Genomic DNA, 19,938 nt, shown 5'->3' on the forward strand with positions numbered 1-19,938 from the left:
TCTGTTAGCTGGGCATATCTATCCTATGTATTTGCTTTAATAAATGCATGATCTTGACTCATGCATTACTTCCTCAGAGCAAGTTTCTTTGACTTCTTTTTTATTGTATAATAATGCAATTATTATACATACTTTAATAGCAACACAAATGTGGAGGTCAACAATAAATACACATATTCTGCTAAGTGCTGTAATAAAATTTAGAGACTATGTCTGAAATAGGAGGGATATTTATGGTAGGATTCACATTGCATAAACTCCCTAAACTATTGAAAATCATTTCTTCATTTCTCAAGAGCTTATTCCTCTTAGATTTTTTTTCTCCACAAAGTGAAAATTGAAATGAGACATGAAATAAAATCCTATCTAGTTTGAACTCTTAGGTAAACACTAGCAGGTCTTTCTAAAAAAAAGAAAACATGAGATTTCTATATTATAATACAAGTAATTTTCCATATTTGACATATATCATGACTTTTATGTCATGAATAATTTATGACTATTAACAAATAATTATGATAAATGTTAATATTTTTATGCTTTGGTTAACATTACTGCATTATCTCTCATACGCATACAACCTAAATAGACTCTTTTCATAGTAACATTTACATGAATGTGTAATTGAAAATTATTTTGCTGTAAAGTCTTATGTAGCAGGGCAGGAAGGAAATGGAGACTATATACACTCATAATTTTAAATAGGAAAGAGAGAAAAGGGGAAAGAAGGGAGGGAAGGAGGAACATATATCAAAATCCATTTTGGTAAAATCAACATGCTAACAATAGACTTTATCACATAATAATTATATCTCTTAATTCTTTTTCTCTTTTTTTTTCAAATAACAAGGCTCTTTCTTCTTAAATTTCAATATTCTGAATAAGGTAGGACACAAAGATATTGGGGGTCTTCTCCCTCACTTTCCACAATGAAGAAAATACAGCATGTTTACAGTAAAATGTACATTTTATTCCTGAAAACTAACACATAGGAAGCAATAAATTACAAAAATGATGTGATGTTCAGAAGCAAATTTTTTGAAGTTTAGGAAAGTGGGCATTGTAAGGTGAGAGGGCAAAGGAACCCAGCAGAAGGCAAAGGTAGTGGACGTACATACTGATATTCAATAGGTAATAACTAAAGGTAGCTTTCAAGAAAACTGTGCTCCATTGTTTGAGTTTCAAATTAAAGCTCTCTGAGGATAAAGGAAATTTTTATTTTGGTCAAAGAATTGCCTTTTATCTTCCCCCCATAGGCATTCCAATTGGCAAGAGATGACACAAGCCACTTAACAATCAGGTATTTCAATTTGAAAGGAAGCAAGTTTCCCTTGACTCTCTTTAAATGCCACCCACAACCCCAACCCACCTCCACCATTTTTTTTTTGGTCTGTTTATTAACAACATGTATTTGGCATGTGGAAAACATTAATTCACTAACACTCTCAGAGACCAGATCATGAGTTAACTAGAGTTCAGAATTGTAGCAGAGTAATGGGAAAATGTACAGATTAATTTAAAAAATGCAACCTGTGTGTCCATTAGAAAAAGATGCTCTAATATCAAAGAATTCTATTTGTTCATAACTCATTGCTTTACATTCTAAATAAAGTATCTTAGAATTCTATAGAGCTTAGTAAGTTGGAAAAATAAACACAATCAAAATGTCTCTGTTTAAGCTCTTCATTCACTACTTATTAATAAGTCATTACTTTATCTGGATATTCATATTTACAAAAGCAAGAATTCATTGCCTAAACAAATGGAGTGAAAGTAAAGCAGTTTTATCTAAGCCTGACTGAGTTTCAAGAAACCACTTTAGATTAACCACAGTATTAGATTGAGATTTAATTATATCATTTTACCTAAAAGGGATATTGTAATCAAATGCTTATAATCCAGTAAAGCACTCTGCTAAACAGATTCTGAATTGCAACACTGAGATTTCTCATTCTAATTCCTCCCTCACATTCCCAACCCAGCTCTTTTGCTGACAAGGTATATGCTGTTTTAGTTTGAAGTTTGCTTTTTAGGTTAGATATGAAATGTAAAATATTATGTGTAAAGATGTATTCTACCAATCCAAGCCATTTTCTACAGAATGGTGTCTTATACAATTTAGATGCTTGAAAATATTTTTAATTTCAGTAAATAATATGATCATCCATATCAGTATAGTTATTACAACTTTAAAAGCTTCAATTTAAAAAAAATATTTTGGTTTTAAGAGAAAAAATTTAAACATTCATTTCATCCCACTTGAACTTGTTTTCCTTCCTTATACTTAGAAGTATAAGCTTTGATTACATCTTGCATTGTTAATGCAGCTTTTCTTGTCTTCACATTTGAGCTGAATCTTTCCTCCTTAAAGAAACAACATGCTTGCCAAGTTGGAGGCTGTTGTCACAGGTATTTAGGCAAATCATCTGCAAACATTGTTTTCCCTTTCTATCCTTTAAGGAGAAAATAATGAAGGTTACACATTTTAGAAGTAGAAAGGAGAGTATTTCATGATTCAGCATGCATTAGTTCTCTGATTTTTAAATTCTTATATTTTCATTAAAAACACACATTTATCTTCCCTATAACATATTCAAACTGACTTACTTAGTCCCTGAATTCCATGGTTTTCCTTTTAAGTTCTTACAATCTTATTTCCAAACTAAACTTCAAATCTAGGAGCCACATGCACTTATGCCTCTACTGCAGCATAAAAAAATGAAAATAATCTTGCATAATATTTTGTTATTCAGAGAATAGATGGCATCAAACTTCAGACTTTCAAATCTTCTCAAAAATAATTTCTAGTTTTTGTTTGATAAAAGACAGACTAACTTTGACTCTTTCATGGTTTAATAAATAATGCTTTTTTCAAATATGTTTTCCTAAGAATGAATTTTCATTATGTCTTACTTTAGTTTCTACATATGTATTTAATATTTCAAATTCAAAAATGAATATTACATCACCAGCACATTTCATAACTTTTTTAAAATTTAAATTACACAAAAGTCTTCATTTACAGTTAACAAATCAAGGTAAATACACTCTATGTTACCAATGAATTGTTTGTGTATGTGTATAAATATATGCATATATAAGCCAAATGTATACATACATATGTATATACACACACACATCTTTTGAATTGTATCATTAAAAAAGAAGAACTCAGCTTTGCAAAATGAACCCTATAATGAATTTACCAAACGAAAGGATAATAACTACTTTAAGGGAGGGAGTACATTTTTATTTGTTGTTGATGCAATTTAAAATCAGAGTATAGCTATATATGGTTTAGATATATATATATCATTTTCACCAAGCAATTGAAATCTACAGAGTATTAAATGGTATCTTGAAACCTACCATTGCACTATAATCCATAATTTCAACATTGTCTTTTTAAATATGTGAAATAATATTTGCAATGTGGCATTTGTCAAAATATGAAAAATTGACAAATTTTATAGATTTGTACCCGTGAAGTTGAAAAACTTACTCCTGTTGAAACAATTGCATTTAATGATGACTTCACTAATTTTAAAGATTACAAAATGTGTACCAGTTATAATTAATATCAACATGTATAACATATGTCAAAGTGTATTTTCTCTTATAAGTGGAATGCCAAATAGAACATGATGCTGAACTGAGATCTTAAGGTTTTCTTCCTAACTAAAGGGAAGTATTTGATACTAGTTCTCTGAAAACAGGCTGCAAAGCTTGAGATGAGTGCTTAACATATACTTTTGTACTAAATGGAATTCTTTTTCCTAACAGCTCCAAATTGCATCACCATTGGGTCTTAGGAGGATTAGTACTTCAATGTGTTTTTGCTCTTATCCTATCCTAAGCTCTAAAAAGTTAAAAAAGTAACTTTGCTGTTTGAAAAAAAAAAAAAAAAGGCCTCACCTGTTGTTTAAAATCCTGAAGGGAAAAAATATTAACAGAGAAGAAGATTCAGAACAACAATGTGTCCTCTAGCAAAGGATGAGTTAAGTGTCAATTAGATCAAATTGCACCGTATATTTTTAAATTCTCAAATGAGTATTTCATATTATGGTGGGTTTTATCTTGTCAGCCTGGAAAGGGGAAAATTACAAAAGAATAGAATTGTGCATTTTATATCATTTTTCTAAATATGTCCTATTTTACAATCAAATGACAATTTCTCATGGTCTTTAAATGTGTGTCAAAATGTATTCACAATTAACCAGCATACATACACAAAGAATACCATTTATGCTGCATTATGATAATGGTAAATAAAATTGAATTGTATGAGACAGGAATACTTAGAGTTTCTTAAGAACAAAACTGGCAATAAACATCTTATTGACAACTTTTTATGATGATTTTGGGTGAAACCAACATTATGGATTTATAGGAGAACAATAAACTTACATTAAAACCTCAAAGAAAGAAAGACATGAAATTAATAGTGAATCTACTAGCGTTTTTGCTTAGTAAAGAAACTCTTCTAAGTCAAATATTTTGTCTACTGTAAATGGAAGAAAAGAAGTTGGACAGTTAGGATTAGACTAAATTATGAAAAATCTCAAAAGAAATTTTTGTATATGAAAAAAGAGATAGGCATGATGGTATACAACTATAATCCCAGCTACACTGGAGACTGAAGAAGGAGGATTGCAAGTTCAAGAGCAGTCTTAGCAATTTAACAAGACCCTGTCTCAAAATAATAATTATGGGATGTAGCTCAGTGGTAGAGCTCTTGCCTGGCATGCCCAAGCCTCTGGGCTCATTCCCCAGTACTGAAGAAAAAAAAAAAAAAAAAGAGGAAAAAGTTATCAAGTAGGAAAATCAACATGATGGAAACTGGAGTTTGTAAATACTAGTGGAGTATGTGATAAAGTGTGATTGGGTGAAAAGGAATAAAGAGTCAAAGATATTGGCTAGGAAGTTTAGCACAAATCTAGTCTACATAGTCAAATGGCAAAGGCAGATTAAAAAAAAAACAGAAAAATTCCTTTGCAGAAGGACTAGAGATTTATTTGATATTGATAGTAAAGAATAAATAAAGCAGAAAAGCCAAAGGTATGTTTTAGACATGGTGGTGCCAAATAATGATGATTTTATTGATAGGATTTGGAGCATCATTATTTGAGAACTATGTTGATAACAGGATCACCGCATTGCATAGCAGGAGTGCAGTGCTTGAATTCCATTTTGTTGAGGTCAGGATGGAGAAGGAACATGTAGGCAAGGTGTCAATTAGGCAAGACTTTAGGTAAAAGGGAAAAAGAAGTAGTGGTATTAATGAGAGTGGTGACTTCACTTCTGAGTGAGAATTTAAACATTTAAAAAGAAATGAGACGGTAGAGAGCCAGACTCAATATTAGTAAAGATACTTTTATTGAAGCTAGGAGAATACAGATGTAGAAAAAAGAAGGGATATTAAAGGAAATGGAGAAAATAAAATAGAGATAGGAAGAACAAATAGAATAAAGGAAAAAACAGAACACTATACCTAGAAATAGGCATTCAGAATTTCCATATTCAATGAAAATACCCACCCCCCAAAAAGCAAAACAAAACAAAACAAAACAAAAGCCTTGGAAGAACTCCAGGGGAGTTGAAGGAAGAACCATTGGTGTTTTCCTGTACCCTTTAAGTAGAAAAGTGGAAATGGAATTTAAAATAAAATGTTCCTGTGGAAGGCCTAATTGAGGAACGGTGACAAACAGAATAACTTATATGTGAATTCTGGCTGTGAAAGGGATCAAATTTGAGAGAGGATAGTTCATCAGGAAAAACAAATTGTGCAACCTGCTAAATTTATCTTTATGGGTCTGAAATATCTTTCCCAATTAATCCCTTCAAAACACCAGGACTTATCTTTGCTTCTCAAGTCTATCATTTGTTACACAGGCCCCTGGTTATCAGTTTGAGCATATGAAGAAACAAGTTAAGACAATTTGTGGCACATTAAGATTAGACATAATAGGTCCTTGTTCCCAGAGTATTTTCTGAGAACACAAACCACATCTTTATTTTTGCCATGAATTTTAAAAATCACACGTTTCATGTAGCAGCAACTTGAACAGTTAAGCCCACTGTCTTCTATTATAATACCTTGGCCATGTATATAATTATTGCAAATTTCAGATCTGTTAATTACCAGTTGTACCTCCTGAGGTATAAGCAGTCACCTTCACTGTAAAATGAAGAAAATTATATTTTCCTCATATATCATTTGTGAGGCTAAAAGTTGCAATAGGAAAAGTAACCAGAATAAAATAAAATCAAAGAGTTAGTATATTGTTTATCACCTAGGAGAAAACACCCTTAGGTGCTAGGGAGGTTAAATTCACAACTGTACAACTCCAAAGCCTCAGTTCCTGGCCTCCAACAGAGGTGTGCTGACTCCACAGACTATAATCTTGTCCAGCAAAGACCTGGCACTTCCCTCTGTTCTGTTTGCACTGCTGTGATTTAATGTGAGCACTGGGGAACATGCTGGCAAAGGCTGACAGCAGCAGTAGTGATTGTGGTGGCCACATCAACAGCAGCAGCCTTCATGTCTTCCATGTGCATATTCTACTTCTGCAAAATTATCACACAGAGCAACCACAGAGTTCATAATAGCCAGAGGGGTAGGGAAAGCAGAAAAAAAAAAAAAAAAAAAAAACAGCATTAGTCTGGCCCCTTCCCTGAGCCCCTGTGGTTGCATATCTTTGGGAGCTAAAATAATGATAATATGCCAACAACAGCAAAACCAAAATCTATATGGAAGGTAAGCAGTTGAGGTTGACCACACATTTATGGCTTAGTTGTACATTCCTCTTTCTAAAAAGTGGACTTGTCTAAGCTTCTGACTAACAAAGAGTCTTTTCTCCCTGACAATCCATCCATATGCATCTTTTCCACTTTGCCTCCTTCATTTTTAAAAAGGTTCAGAGGATACAAAGCATTAACAGCGAACGACACCTTCATTTACTGTGGAAAGTTAAGGAGGATACAAAAAACTTAGAGTAAAATGAGAAGTGTTTAAAATGAAATTAACTTTATCACATAACTAGTTCAACAAATTTATTCCATATTTTCTAATTGTTTATTCCCTGCTCAAGGTTAATGATTATTTTTACCTGCAATTAGAAATCTAAATTTCAGAATTCACATTTGTGCTACAGTTTAAAGATTAACACACAATCCAGGATATCCCTCAATTTATCATATTTTCTCCATCCCTGGTCTTGCCGCAGTTTTCCATTTCCATCTGTGTTCACTCACTGCCCTCATCTCAGCCCACCAGTTACTTTTTTTCTCCCAGAGCAGTGTCTAAGATTTTATGGTCAGTTTCAAAGCTCTGTGTAACATGATATCCTCCTACATCTATGTTCTCATTTCCTATGACACCCCCTCTCATCCTCCCTTTGCTTCTCCTAAACTTCAATGCAACCCATTGATGCAGTTAGCCAAAAAATATCTCATTCCAAATGTAGCATCCTCCTTTACTAATATTGACACATCCTTATCCTTGATTATTAACATCCCTTGAGAAACCCACATGAGTAGGTACAGTATCCATTACATAGGCATTTTCAGGTTTCAGTGTTCTATACCTTTTCTCCCCGTGCCATTAGCTTTGACAATATATAACAGCATATAGCACAGTTCACGTAATTTTTCAGAATAATGGATGGTCTTTGAGAGGAATCCCTTTCTAACCATATCTATAAAGACAAAAAATAATATACCTACTGTTGTGATCACACACACACACACACACACACATACACTTTTTTATTTTGCTCAAGTTCAGGCACCTTGATGTATCAGAATATCTAAGCAAATGGATATTGTTATCTTTTTATTCAACAACTGTAAAATGGTCTAAAGTTTCAATTTTTCTTTTATAGGGAGTAGCTTGGACTCAGCAAAATTTGTCAAGTAAAGAGGAGCTAGCTCTCTAATACCTCCATATCCAGAAGCATAAATTTAATTGACAAGAGACTAGGCTCAAATTCCAAAAATGTTCTTTTGAGTTTTGAAAACCACAAAACAAGCAGCTCTCTAAAGTGTTTTGCCTCTTTTAGGAAGACTTTTGAGAACATCAGAGTATCAGCATATATATTGGTAGTCATTTAATATACCAAATGGATTTTGCTCCCAAATACTTGTTATTCCAAATTAGCTCTGAGGAATTTTAAACAAAATAAGCTGAGGGAATTATTTTATGATTTATGTTCTGGAGAACTGGAATAATCAGATCATGCTATAAGTGACTTCACTTAAATTTTTGTTTATTCTCAATTCCCTGAACTCCTTCATGTTTTCAAAGGTTTCTAAATGAAAGTTTATAAAACAGTATCTACCAAATTATAATTCATTAGTTGAACATAGTTTTGTTATGGATAAATTTTCATTACATGAGCTAATTTTGTAATTTAAAATAAACTTTAAATATAATTTGTCTAATAACTATTTGATCATCTATTCAAAACATGTGCAATACTTTCAGAGACAACAGAAGTAATAACCAGGTACTCATTACCTAATTTTTTGATCATTTTAAAACTATTGTTGTATAAAAAAATTACATAAATGAATAAGTTTTAGAGACTTAAAAGAAACTAAAGAGAGGCTGGGGATGTGGCTCAAGTGGTAATGCGCTCGCCTGGCATGTGCGGGGCGCAGGGTTCAATCCTCAGCACCACATAAAAAATAAAATAAAGATGTTGTGTCCACCAAAAACTGAAAAATAAATATTAAAAATTCTCTCTCTCTTCTTTCTCTCTTTAAAAAAATAAAGAAAAATGAAAATAAAGAAATAGAAAATTATAACAAAATTGTGATACCATAAATTTCAATCAAACTTTAAAATCAAAAGGCACTAAGTACATAAAATCAACTAAAATGGTGTTAAAATGCTTGGTGCTTCTAAGTCTACTAAACACTCACCATCTGTATGATCATGATTCTCAGTCAAGCAGAAACCAGTACTCAAAAGTGGTAAGAAAAAATAAACACAAGATTATTACAATTAGTAAAGACACTGAGATATAGCTGTATTTTATATAGAACAATGCCTTTTACATAATTGGTTATAACTGTATATTAAATATAATAGCAATGCAAGTTAGCAAGGAGTAAAGGTTATTAATGGAAAAGATTCTAAAGCTGAGATATTTATTTATAGATCTGAACTTCAGCATTTTAATATATTTTGATGGATTACATATAATAGTAAAATTAATAAATTAATATTATATATATGAATATATTTACATGTACATATAAAGCTATCTAAGTTCCCAAAATTTACACTATTTTAAGATAAGTTTAAAGGTTAAATATTATGTTCTATGATTTATTTACCAATATAATTGTAAGTGATCAGTTCTCAAAATTTAACTTGATTTGCATTTTTACAATATATGTTAATATTAATATATATTTCTGTGAAGAGAAATCTCAACATGCTCAAATTCTAATATAAAATTGTGATGATGAAACTTATCTTTTAATTAAGATGACATGGGTATGGATATTTTTAGTAATCAGTATTGTTTCATATTTAAATAATCACAAGAAAATCACACACAATTTGAATATGTATTTTTTAAGGTACAAAAAATGGCTCTGAGATTATGAAATCTGTAATATTTTAATTTTGCCATAAAACCAAAATTTAGTTTTTCTTTCCTTGTATTGATTTTGGATGACTTGAATTTCTTTGAGTTTGAATTAATAGAACAGTAATTTATAGAAATTTCTTGATCTTGAAAGCTAATAAAATAGTTGACTTCACCTGTGGATTTTATATGTTCAAGATACACCTAGTTGTTTTATACATCACTTTATAAGGACCCAATTTTTTACAAGTTTTTCATAGTGTAACTTTTCTTTTTAAGGATCACCATATTTATGTAGGATTATAAATAAAAGATGACTTAAAGATCATGCATCTATTTTTCAAATTGGTCATTGCTTTATTTAGTAGTAAAGGATATCTTCAATGATAATATTAGAAGTTATCTAAATTCTGTAGGATTTATTAATCTAAAATATAACCATACTTTTTTGGTTATATTTTCAACTCTTTTGTTATAATCTGTTAATAATAGCAAATTGAACATATTCCATTTTTCGCCTCTTACTGCTCATCTTAATTATGGAGCTTTGTAGTTAGAACATAGTTCATCTAAATAATTCATAATTTGAAAATGAAGCAAACATATAATATTGTGCTCTTTCAAAATAATATACTTCTTGTCTCTCGGTGCACTGGCACAAAGCAGTATAAAAGTATTACTAAGAGATGTTAAAACAGTATGAAAGGAACCAGTATTAAGGCAAAACTATGAGGCAAACAGAAGGTACTCAACAGGTAGAAGCTGTGTTTAAGTCTTTTGTTTTACTAATGCCACAGGGCAAGCCACCTTAGTATTGTAACCAATGGTGTTACAAAGGAAAATCAAAATGGGAAAGGGATAGTATTTAAAATAGAAAACCTTTAGTCAACCTGATAATTATTTTCTGTGTTTCTGTTTTCTTAACTATTAAGATATGCATTATAATTTGTGTATGAGTTTGTGTGTGTATATATATATATGTATATATACATATATATATATATTTAAATAACTATAAATAAAATATCATGGTTAAAAATATTTAAAAACATATGTTAAGTACACATATTTTAATGCAATATGTAATATACCTGACATCAAATGTGAGAGTGTGAAAATATATATATATGTGTGTGTGTGTGTGTGTGTGTGTGTGTGTGTACATATATACACACACACAGACACACACACTTTGGATGGCATGTATACAAATATATGTACACATGCACACATACATATAATTGGTAGTCTAACAATTTTTTATATCTATATATTTCCTTCCAATTTATATAATTGCATACATATTTGCTTAAGGTTTTTCTGACTATAATTAGGTCACTGATGAAACACAGAACCAGGGAAATATTAACATTTTTAATTCAACAGTGTCTAGACAGTCCAGCAACAAATTTTCTTACATTTTTCTATTATTCCAACATCTGTCTATTGTATAGTTTAAGCCATTCTTCTAAATCTATATCCATCTATATCTATGTTTATTATCTCCACATATGAAAATTTTAAGTTCTTAATAACAGCAATGTAAATTTTTAAAGAATTACAAATTATCATAATAAGCATAGTAATATGTTAATTGAGCTTCAGTTACTCAAAATAACTCACAATCAGGATTTGTTATGCTTTCTCTAATTAAAAATACAATTTGGAATGATACATATGTCCAGTATATGTGAATGATTATTTTAGGGATACTTTTCAGTATCAAACCTTGCAATCAATAAATGAAATTAAAACCTTGATTTATGCTAGATTATGAAATTATCATTGATTTTTGATGCAAAATACTGTTCTCTAGGCATAAATTGACACTTAACCAGTGAGGGACATTCATTGATAAACAATTTAAGTGTTCATTATAATAGGTTATGAATAATGACTGAAAGTTAACTCAGAGGTGATATAGAATATCTCCAGTTACTAATTTCATAGCAAAAATAATAACCTGATAATATCTGAATACTTTTTAAGGACTCTTTCGCCTATATTTTGCCATGGTTAATCATGCAAGCCAGTTCAATGTTTAAAAAATGTGGATAATTAATTTAGACATAAATTAATATATTTGGAGCAGTAAAAATGTTCATAGATATTTTGAGCAATCAAGTTTTTTTTTCTTAAATAAAACAGAGGCATGTTAAGTATGTGAAGATTGACTTTATATAAAGAGGAATGATAGAAGAGCTATGGAAATTTATGGCACGGTGACAATTAGAGTTTTGAATGTCTTTAAGTTTCTCATTAACTTCAGTATTCAACCATGATTAATTGCTAAATCATGTGCTACCTAAATGATGAGATATGAGAGCTTGACCACAATCCTTCTGTGGACTTTGTTTTTTGAAGTAAATAGGAAGAATGGGGACATTTTAGATGATAAATGCAGTGTGGTTTTGGTGATCAAGTGAGCAACAATGCTTTACAAGGGTTGCAAGCTCAAATACCCACAAAGACCATGCAGGTGACATAAAAATGAGAAAGAAGGAAATAAAGAATAATTGGAACATCCGGTTGCCATGAAAAATCCTAAGTTCCAAGAAAAGGCATTCAAATTCAAGATTTTAAAATCCTATGTCTGGGGAATAAAGAATGGTTCTGGGCTGGATTCAGTCCATGATATGCAAATTTGAAATTTTATTTAGACATAGCATATAGAAACCCAGATTATTTTCAAAATATCTATCTTGCATTATCATTGTACAAAATATTTAAAATAAAGTAAAATAATATAAATAGAAAAAATACCCAAATTTCATAAGTTAGAGACCAGATAATTTAATGTATTTCCTTCAGATAATTTTTCATCTGTCTTACATAGTTCTGCATTATTCCATAATACTTCAAAAATGAAATAATGGAAGTATGAATTCTAGATATTAAAACATTTAATATAAACAACTATTTTAACAACTTTTTCATTATTGATTGTACAGATATGCCATAGTTACTCTTCATATCTTATTGGCATTAACTTTTTTTTCAGTATTCTTGTGAATACTGAAATACTCACTCACCATTGTAAACTTCTTCTTTTTTTCTTCTTATTAGAATTTATTTCCAGACGTGAAATGTTCAGGTGTTTGAATATTTTAGGGATATTTTTAGCTCCCAAACTTTTCTCCAATATCTGTATTTTTACCAAGAATTGACAGAATTGTCTGTTTCTTACAATAACTTTGCCAAAATAATAATTACTCTTGAAGTCTTTGCTAATTTGATGAAAGAAAGTCATAGTTACATCATATCATTATGACAACACTTGAATGACAAGTCTTTGCTGAAACCAGGCTTGGTATAAATAAAATCTTCATCCTTTTAGCCTCATCACTTCCCAGATGGCATCTATGAAAAAAAAATGGAAATGTAAAGAAATCATAAAAACAGATTCCAATTCTTCTTCTAGTACATATGGCTCTTTTCCATTAACATATTTACATTTAAGTTGATAAAAATTTCCCAGTGGTGTCTAAGCATGAATACATTTATAAACTGAAGTTGTAAAAACTAATAAGTGTTCTTTCATAATTTAGAATGAAAACACTGATGCTTTATGGAATTCTAAGATCACAAATAAAAAGTAACTAGATTTTGAGGATGGAAGACTTAAAATGTACATATGAAAAGATATGTACATTTCACTTGATTTGCTTTTTGACTGAGCTTACTTTACCAGGTCTCACTGGAGCAAAATAGTGTAGAGTAAATTGTTCATGTTCTGGAATTCCTCATTCTAGCCAAGATCGAGTTTTCCCTTTCCTTGTTATATACCTTGGGAGTTAACAGGCATTCATAGTTGAATAATTATACCATGACAAGCATGCAATATCTGCATAAACTCAAATTAAGCTCCTATTAAAAGCATAATCTGCATGAAGTATGAACACATATGTTTTTTGTTTTCCTTGGTTTATATCATTAATTTTAATGATGACAAAAAGCAGATGAATTATAGCCCTGATGTTTGTGTGGGGAACCCAGATGAATTCAGGTCCCTTAAATTTAAGAGGGCAAATCCTATTTAATCCAGCTATAAGACTGTATGCATGTAGGTATTGTTACTAGGAGGGGAATGAATAGAGTGATGTTAACTTTCCACAACCTTGGAAACAAGGTGACTTCATACATTCTCTGTAAATGAAGGAGAAAATACATTAATTCCTTTTATTTGCTTTTAATATTTTACTAGAATAATATGAGAATTCTATTAAAAATTGATTGATATATATCATGTTTGATTCAGTTAGAATCAACTCAGAACCAAACATGTATGAACTACAGGAACTACAAAGTTATAAAAGATATGTAACAGTGCTTTATGTGTAATGTCTATTAATAAAATAATAATAGAACAAATCAAATAAAAACATCAGATTTTTATAGTTGCTCCATTTATAACTAATTCTGGAAGCCAGTTACCAGCTTTGCTATATGCTAGCTATATAACTTTAGTCAAGTCATTTTCTCTTTGTCTCTGTTATTCCATCTACAAAAAGAGGAATATTCATACTACATATTTCAAAAGTTATTGTGAGTATAAAAAGTAAATACCTATAAAGCACTTAGGAGAGAGTGCTTGAATAATAGTTGCTGAACATATACAGTTATTATTACCAGAGACAATGAGTGTTCTTGCTATCATAGCAAAGACAAAACACTAGTAATGTATCTATGACAAATAAAATTATAATTAGCTAAATTTATATATGGTTTAAGTATACTTTGTCATTAATACATATTATATCTCATTCAACCTTTGAAACAATTCTATAGAGTATTTCCATTTCATAGATAAAATATTGGTACCTCAAAGACATTTTAAAATCTTGTTCTGGGCCATAAAACTAATAATCAGCCTAACAAAACATACAATCTAGATTTTGCAATCCATAAACAATAATTATTTTACTACATCTACCTTGAAGTCCAAATAACAAGAAAACTTTGGGTTGTAAAAACCATCTAATGTCTAGAACACTATGTCAGAAGTATGATTTCTGTTATACTAAAGCAGCAGTTGAACAGACACAATAGGAACTGAAGTCAAGGAGGCCACGGTAAAACATTCCTATGAAGTTCAGATAGACGTATTCTCTGGAAAGGTTATCAACCCCGATAATAAAAATTATCATTCCTTCTATTTTAGATTCTAATAGGAATTCTCCAGAAACAAAAGTTGTATTCAATAATGTTTAAATAGATTAGAGATTGATCATATATCCATGAATGCTTAATTGGAGAATATCTTTGTTTATATAACATGACTGTATTTTATTATTTAATAGGTAGAATGCATTTTTGTCAAAGTAATTCTCATGGCAGGATTTACAGCTATGCATGCTGAGGAGAATACCTTTTCCAAGGTGTATATTTTTTGAAAAAATAGTGGTAATTATTGATTTTATGTAATAATTATAATGATTGATTTAACATATTTCAGCTTCAAAAATTACATTTGTGATTTAAAACTACATTTGATAATTATTTTACTTTTAAAACTACTCAAAACTATTAATTAATATGAAAAGAATTAAAATGCTCATACCTAGAAATCCTAATCATTATACCTTTTCTTGAGCTTATTTTTCACTTAGGTTCTTTTTTTCAATTAACAATAGTCATTTATTGGCAGTATTTTAATGCTTTTTTATTATAGAGAAAACTGAAATTCAAATGTGATATGGCTATAAATCAGTTAAATCTAATGTAAGACTAATACATACTAATCAGTGAAGAAAATTATACCTGCTTTATTCACATAGCATTACTTTTTAAATTTCTCAGCACTTGGTGACAGAGACCAGGGTTACATTTCTTTTGTATCTTCCTACAATGTATATTGTTAAATAACTATTTCTGACAGACTAATTTTTATGAAGCTTATTATTAGTAATTGCTCTTATATGCTTTTGAAGAGCCAAGGACTCTTAATAGCTCTCTCAATTTTGAAATAACTATGGAAAATAAGGAGATTTCATAGAGGCCAGGAAACCAAGTTTGAACGACCTGATTAGCAAAGGATAGGGCCTGAAGTTCAATAGCTGTATTTATAAAAATAAGTGAATTCCAAATAATAGTCAGTGAAAGATGAAGAAGAAAGTAGACTTTTTAAAATCTACACAATCCCTGTATTTATGTGAAAGGAGTGGGACAAAGAACAACAGAAAGAGTAAATGTAGTTAGAGTGAGAGGATCCTAGAATCATACTATGTGACAAATGGAAATATCTTTGCAGAGTCAGTAATTTGGAACCTTTATCATGATCACATAAAGTCCATAAACCTTAAGGTTACTTACAAAATATATGTATGCTTTACTTCTCTAGCTCCACTGGAACAACAAACGATTCTGAGGTAACAAAAATTAAGAAATACAAGCTACAAAAAAAGCTCAATGATTTGACCAAGTTACCACATGCCTGCAGAAGTCCTTTAAGCTGTCATAATATGTGATGAGACCCAAATCTTTCCTCTCCAGAGTCTGGCAGTAGTTCTTTTCATGCCACCAGGCTCAGATGTCTCTGAGTCCTCCCACACATCACTATGTTCATCAAAATAGTGTGCCTCTTTGAGCCTATTGTTCTACAGCTAAAATGACCACTGACACCTTCTCCCTAGAAATGTAATTGCTTATTCTGGCACAAAAATCTGGCACAATGTGGTCCCCAAATTTAGTTTTCAGTTTTTATCTCTTAATATATGTATGTATGTTGCATTGTCTAAACTGAGCTTTATGTCATAATTCAAATATATTTATTTTCTTTGAGGATTGTTCTCATGCTGTTTCCTCTAGATAAGAAAATCTTCCTTCCATTTTCCTTAACTGTCTCTTCTCTCTATGAACTTCTCTGAATCATAGCCATACCCAGCGCACATACACACACCCAGACATATACACACTAACACACATACAGCCCCCACCAAAACATGCTTTTCAAGAAATAAATCTAATAAAGCTTTTATTCATCTTCTAAAACTGAAATTTTTCTTTTCTTATTTTGATTTTCTGTGTTAAAAAGATGTATTTGGAAACATCTCTTATCAAATTCTGCATCATTTATTAGCTTTGTGATTTGTGTATTGATATGCCTAGAATTATTTCTACTGAGTAAAAATAGCAAGGTAAAATACCTTTACTGAAATATGACATAAAGAAGAAATATTATATTGTTCAGAAAGTTTTTTAAGATCAGCAAAGAAATAATCTGATCATTTTTAGTCCTTACTAAAGTTGGCTCTTTAGAGAAGGCTAATATATATTGATAAGCTTAATATAAGTGAAAAATTATAAAGCCCAGTGAAAATTTCTTACCTAATAATTTGACTTAATATTTGAATTTTTTAGGCTAGTGTCTATTACACAATTATTCTCACAAATGTATCATATTCTTAAATTATTACTGCCTTGAGATCAGGGGTATTTCCTTGGGTTGTAAGTACTTGGATATAATTTTCCCATAGAGTCTTTCCAACACAGTCACATTATTCATTTATTCACTCGTTTATTCATTCTTTTATTGAGCATTAGCCCAGTGCATAATTTTATCTTATTACTTGAAAGAACTATGGTAATATTTGTCCATCAGCTTCAGAGATTTTAATAGGAAAAAACAATTCATTTATCACTGACTACCAAGGTTGAAGGTAAAAAAGGACAAAAGAAAGTTGTGAACAGGTTGGTAAGCAACTTTAGGAAAAAACACTTTCTTTTGTTGGGGAAAATTAATTAATATATAATGCAGTATGTATCATGGCCTAAACTTTAAATAAAAAATGTACCTAAATAGGTTAAGTAAAAAGTGATTCTAAGTAGAATGACTTACAAGAAAACAAAGGATGTGCATTGTTTGCACTGCCATTAAATATTACCTAGCATAATTCCTGCCTTGAAACAAAAAAATAAAATGAGCTTAACTAATGTTTTCAGTATGATCTCTTCCTATATATGTCAGGGAGGTTTTTTCCACTATGATTATGATCTGCTGCTCAATTTTCTGTCTTAGAGACCCACTGATTGCCAACACTCTGCTCTGTGCTGCGAAGCAGAAAGGATTCAGGATTTAGAGCCATGCTATCCAAGGGAACTTCTGTGACACTTGAAGTGCTCTGCATTTGCCTCTATTCAGTATTGTAGCCCCAAGACACATGTGGCTTACTATTGACCATTTGAAATGTGACTAATGCAACTGAGGAATGGAATTTTTCCATTTTAATTAATTATAATTAAATAAAGGGATGTGACTCACGGTTATACAGTATTGCACAGTGCAAACTTGAGTCACCCTTTTGGAAAAAGTAAATTTTGGTGAATTTGATTCACAAAGAGATCCACTATGGTCAAAGTGTCATATGCACAATATTTCCTGTGAGATCTTATTGCATTCTTTCTTTACTGAAACCAGTAGTTTTGCCCTATGTAGTCATTGCCCATATACTATTGTTAATTCAGATATACACAAAAGAAAACTAGTAAATTTTATCTGCAGGAATTGGAAGACTTTTTCTAGAAAGTGACTTTTCAACTTAATATTAAGGGAAAGAAAGGTCATCCTGGGGTTGAAGACTAAGGATGAGTAAGAGGAGAAGGAAGAAGTTTCAGGCCAAGATGCAAAAAGTATGCCATGATCAGGAAATACTGGATAGTTCAGAATAACTTGCATGCAAGATTTCTTTGGGGAATACTGGATAATTCAGAATAAGTTTACATACAAGATGTGTTTGTGAGAAGCAAGAGGATAAAGAGAAATTTAGAAAAATATAAAAATATTCATAGTGTCAAGAACTATTTTTTTTGTAATTTATGTAATTTTCCACAAAATAAATGTTCATTCTATCACATATATGTAGAGTATTATTTTCTTTCCATCTTAAAACATCATTTATGTTTTAATCATTAAGTAAAATAACTAAAATCGCAACATTATTGCCAAAATTTATTACTTGGACAAGATTGAGATTTAGGAAATTTATTACCATGATGTCACCAATGGTTTATAATTTATAAGACTTTGGATTAGACATTAGCACAGTTATTATTTCCTTTAATGCCTTACCTCACCACAGTCTAATAACATTCAGGAAATCCAAAAGACAAAGGGGAAAGAGTAGTCTTGAAAGCTAAAAATAGTCGTTGAAAACTGATGCAATCATGTAATAAAATATGGCACAATAACTTACACGATTCGCTCATGGTATCTGCTAAAGCAATTAGAGTCCATGCAGCTAGATCTTTGTTCAGGTATTACCAAACATGAAAACTATTTCCGCCCAAGTAAGACATATAGGCTATAAGTTAAATTGTGTACATTGGCCTTAGAATATTCAGTCTTACTATTTGCACTTGTGATTTTCTTCATATTCTTCAAAAACAGAAAATCACTGGATAGCCATCAGATTTCAAAAGGCTTTACAGGTACAGCCGAACAACGAACTAACAATATAGGATGTCAACATACAATTATACTAAACAGTGTTCTTTCACAGTGAGCCAGTATATTTATATATCAAATAGGGCTTGCTCATTGGAAAATAGAAACATCAATATTGATATCTTTATATTAATGATATTAAAGTTATCAGATACACTAAAGAGGGTTGCCCATTTTAATTAAATATTTTGTGCAAATACCATTAAATAATATAATTTTATAAATACCCAACATAATTTTAAAGGATTGGAAGTTATGTTCATTTCAAAATAAAATCACATATTTAAAAATCATTATTTTTTTCTAATTTCTTTTCTTTTTTTAATTTTTTAATTGATTTTTAAAAATAAATGACAGAGAATGCATTACAATTCTTAGCACATATAAAGCATAATTTTCATATCTCTGATTATATATAAAGTATGTTCACAACAATTCGTATCTCATACATGTACTTTGAATAATGACTGAAACCAGTAGTCATTGCTCGTATACTATTGTTAACTCAGGTATACAGAAATGAGTATAATTTCTGAAATGATAATCAAATAAATCATTCAGAAATGATTCATTGTTCAGGAATGCTTTTCTACTAGACACTTGTTTAACTTTAGGAAAGAACAATTTTTGAGGCTGTCTTAATTTTTACTGATGAAAACATAGGCAGACATTTCTATTGTGGTATAAGAGACTGATCAGTATCATGAGACAGAATGATTTTACTGCAGCAACTATAAACAATGGAAAAGAGAAAACCATTTTTGAAGGCATAGTAAGTATATTTTATATGGCATTATAATGCATCTTCACATCAGCCATGAGATTTTCTTATCCTATTACAGATGAGGAATCTGAGTTTTAGAAGGGTTTAGAGACTTGCCTGAGGCTCAGAGCTAA

General features: G+C 30.6%; 1 protein-coding gene and 1 long non-coding RNA gene across 7 annotated transcripts in view; one reads left to right on the forward strand and one right to left on the reverse strand.

Annotated features, from left to right (window-relative positions):
- Sema3a (semaphorin 3A) overlaps positions 1 to 19,938 on the forward strand; it is a 431,159-nt gene that overhangs the window by 319,577 nt on the left and 91,644 nt on the right. The window lies entirely within an intron of this gene.
- Positions 949 to 4,062, reverse strand: LOC144375394 (uncharacterized). The gene is made up of 2 exons (XR_013435133.1): positions 3,916 to 4,062; positions 949 to 2,453 (listed from the first exon to the last, which is right to left on the reverse strand). It is a non-coding gene; the product is annotated as an uncharacterized LOC144375394 (long non-coding RNA).

The sequence above is a fragment of the Ictidomys tridecemlineatus genome, chromosome 2 (genome assembly GCF_052094955.1).
Source record: "Ictidomys tridecemlineatus isolate mIctTri1 chromosome 2, mIctTri1.hap1, whole genome shotgun sequence".
Classification (NCBI taxonomy): Eukaryota; Metazoa; Chordata; class Mammalia; order Rodentia; family Sciuridae; genus Ictidomys; species Ictidomys tridecemlineatus.